Genomic DNA, 3,986 nt, shown 5'->3' on the forward strand with positions numbered 1-3,986 from the left:
CATTCTCTTTTGGAAGTTTCTACTGACATTTCCTGAAGCACATTGATTCTATTCTCAGCCATGTACGGTCTATTGAAGAACCCATCAAAGACAGATTTCATTTCTTTTACACTGATTTTGATTTCTAGCTTAACTTCTGAATTTTTTCTTAGGGTTTCTATCTCTGTGCTTATATTACCCATCCATTTTTGAATGTTATCCACTTTTCCCATTAGAGCACTTAGCATATTAACCATAGTTGTTTTAAAATCCTGGTATTATAATTCCAAAATTTCTACCATACCTAAATATGGTCCTGATGCTTGCTCTGTCTCTTGATAGTGTGTGTGTGTGTTTTTTTGTTTTGGCTTTTGATATGCCTTGAAAGTTTGGTTAAAAGACAAAAAATATAGGTTAAGGAAACTGATGTAAATAGGTCTTTAGTGTGAGGTTTTATGTTTATACGGATAGAGAAGTTAGACTGTGTATACTGTTTGCTGTGGCTATATATGTCAGAGGCTAAATTTTCTTCTGATGTCCTTGTTTTTATCTCCCCTGTTATCTTTATGTTTCCTTAGAGACTTTTTGTTTTACAAAAATATGACCTTGCTGCAGCTGAGAAGGCTTCTTTATATGTGATATAAATGATGTACTTACAAGGATATCACATTTAGCTTTTATCTTAATATTTTTTTAAAAGCTCTATGCTCAATTTGGGGCTTGAACTCATGACCCCAAGATCAAGAGTCACATGCTCTACCAACTGAGCCAGCCAGGCACCCTTTTTATCTTAATATTTAAAGAGGAATGTGCAAACATCAGTGAGCCATGTTTCCAAAATGTTATTCCATTGAACAATAGGTCAGCAGGATGCTAATGGGTGTTCCATTTTTAACATCATCTAATGAAACTGGGAAATGTTGTTATAGAAAACCCTGAAATATTTTCGTTAAAATGATGTGAAGGACCTATTAATAGAGATTAAAAGAGAAGGGATTTTTATAGGAGTAAAATAAAACTGAGGGGAGAACAAATAGCTGTAAATAGGAGGGTTATTATAAGCTGAATATAGCACAGCTGCTTTGTCTCCATAAAGTTAGAAATTGACATATTGAAGCAAGAGAGAGATGGATGAGAAATGGACTGCCTCATCACTTCTCGGCCTTTTGGCTAAGATCAAGTGTAGAAATGGACTGCCTGAAAAGGGTGTGAGAGGAAAATATTAAATTATTATTGTGAGAGAGCATATCATATTCAACTTTGGACAAATGATAGGAAAAGCAGAAAATCATTTAAAGATGATGTATGTTTATCAGAATCCAAAAAAAAAAAAATAAAGATGATATATGTATCTTGCTTCCTGGAGCTGTGAGGCAGGTGACCCTTTGAATTTCTTTCTCACTCCAGAATTACACGATGTTAGTACTGTGGACCTGAGGATAAGGGTAGAGGCTTTTTCTTTTTTTTTTTTTTTAAGATTTTATTTATTTATTTGACAGAAAGAGACACAGCGAGAGAGGGAACACAAGCAGGGGGAGTAGAAGAGGGAGAAGCAGGCTTCCTGCAGAGCAGGGAGCCCAATGCGGGTCTCGATCCCAGGACCTTGGGATCATGACCTGAGCCGAAGGCAGACGCTTAACGACTGAGCCACCCAGGCGCCCCGAGGCTTTTTCTTAAATAAGGTCTTAGATGTAACTTCCTTCAGCTTAATCTGCTGTTACTATACATAAGCCTTATTCCTGTGGAGGAAATGGGAAGCATTCCATAGTTCTATTATTAGGTCTCAGTGTTGTAGTGAGCCTTTGTCCCTGACTGTGACCTTCACAAGTGCTTCTCAGATTTTTTTTTCCCTTTTAGGTGAGATAGGAAGTCTAGAGTGGGCACAAGTTGTGTATTTTCATCTGGTCTGTGACCTCACAAGTGTTTCTTACCTTTTTCCTCCCATGGCAAGACAGGAAAGTTAGATGGGGCTGGAATTGACAAAAAAATGTCTTTTCCCAGGTGATATAATGCTCTTCTAGACTTTTCCCATTCAGAGTAGGTAACTGTAATGGAGAATGCTGTGAGTATATTCCAGAACGGTACTCTTCCTCTCCTTCTGCTATATCTATGAGGGGACATTTCTTGGCTCTTCACCATGAGAACTGAATGGTTTTCCTGAAGGTCAAATCCACAAAAGCCCATCTAAGACTATGACATACAGAATACCTCACTCTCCTGCTGGTCCAAACTCAGCTTTTAGCAATTTATCAAAGTTACCATTTAAGTGTTCCTACCAGTTTATGGCTCCAGTGGATTCTACTTTTGGTAAGCAAATCTCAACTGTGATTCTGAATTTGTCTGTTTCTCCACATATTAAGGTGGTGGTAGTTTGTCCTAGAAACTCGGTGTTTTAGTTTGTTCATCTTTTTCTTGTTGTAAGTTTGGGAGTGATGACTTCCAAGCTCTATATATTGCAGCAGAAACAGAAGTTTTGGATACAATACTTTTATATTTATGTTATTTGAAGATGTACTGACAGTTATTTTTTCTTAAGTCTCTGGAGGCCCCTTTATTCCTCTTCCTTGTTCAAATCCTCAAATTAACCACTGGATAAGTGTTACTGTGCCCCCATAAAGGAAGTGACAGAAGGCGATTGAATTTTTTTTTTTTTACAACTAAGAGTTATTTAACAGAAACTGAACTAGAAATTCTAATCCTAGGAATATTCTGTAAGGAACTAGCTAAGGATGTGCAAATCAATTTAGCTATAAGTACAGCAATCCTCTGTTATCCCTTCAGCAATGGGATGACTGTAGAGAAGAAAAACACCACAGAGGGAGTGCACTAAAAGTGTTAGTGGAAACATAAAAAGTGAGAAAAGTAATCCAGGCACCAGCAAACACAGACACCTATACAATCCACAGGTTTTCAAGATCTGTACTAAATATTCTGGAATTTATCCAGGTGATCATGCTGGGTGAAAGAGGGCAAAAACTATAACTGGCCTGAACTGGACTGAAACAAATAAAAATACCTAAGTGAAATGTACCATTTAGCAACAGAAATTTGCCATAGGGATGTTTATCACAGAATTGTTTATAATAGGGAAAAATAGGTATAACTTAAATACATGAGTATCAGAAATTTGTTAATTATGACAAGCTCAGGAGATAGAATGCTATGCCAACAATAAATGGAAGTGTGTATTTCAGAAACACCTTGCCAGCATTGGCTGTTACAAACTTTTATTTTTGTCAATATTATGGGTAAAAACTGGAATACTATTATTTTGATTTGTATTTCTATGATTGTGCATGAGCATATCAGTCAGGACATGATGCATTATGTAGCAGTAACAAATAACTCCTAAATTTCGGTAACTTAAAACAACAAAAATATATTTCTTGCTCACACTACATACCCAACACATGTTGGCTGGGGGCTCTGCTTACTAAGATTAAAGTGATGAGGTTCCCTTTTCTCCCATCCTCACCAACACCTGGAAAACAGTATGGAGGTTCCTCAAAAAGTTAAAAATAGAACTACCCTAAGATCCAAAAATTGCACTACTAGGTATTTACCCAAAGAATATAAAAATACTAATTCAAAGTGATACTTGCACCCCAATGTTTATAGCGGCATTATCAATTATAGCCAAATTATGGAAAGAGTCCAAATGTCCATCCACTGATGAATGGATAAAGAAGATGTGGTGTGTGTGTGTGTGTGTGTGTATATATATATATACAAAGCGAAATAAGTCAGTCAGAGAAAGACAAATACCATATTATTTCACTCATATGTGGAATTTAAGAAACAAAACAAATGATCATGGGGGAAAAAGAGAGAGGCAAACAAAGAAACAGACTGTTAACTATAGAGAACAAACTGATGGTTACCAGAGGGGAGGTGGGTGGAGGGATGGGTTAAATAGGTGATGGGGATTAAGGAGTGCACTTGTTGTTGTGATGGTAGTATTGAATTACTATGTTGTATACCTGAAACTAATATTATACTGTGTGTTA

General features: G+C 36.6%; 1 pseudogene; it reads left to right on the top strand.

Moving 5' to 3' along the window:
- The first annotated feature begins 1,129 nt into the window (after nucleotides 1-1,129).
- LOC115937129 (U2 spliceosomal RNA) lies at nucleotides 1,130-1,233 on the top strand (annotated as a pseudogene).
- The last annotated feature ends 2,753 nt before the right edge of the window (nucleotides 1,234-3,986 follow it).

The sequence above is a fragment of the Leptonychotes weddellii genome, chromosome X (assembly GCF_054177405.1).
Source record: "Leptonychotes weddellii isolate Sample4059 chromosome X, ASM5417740v2, whole genome shotgun sequence".
Classification (NCBI taxonomy): domain Eukaryota; kingdom Metazoa; phylum Chordata; class Mammalia; order Carnivora; family Phocidae; genus Leptonychotes; species Leptonychotes weddellii.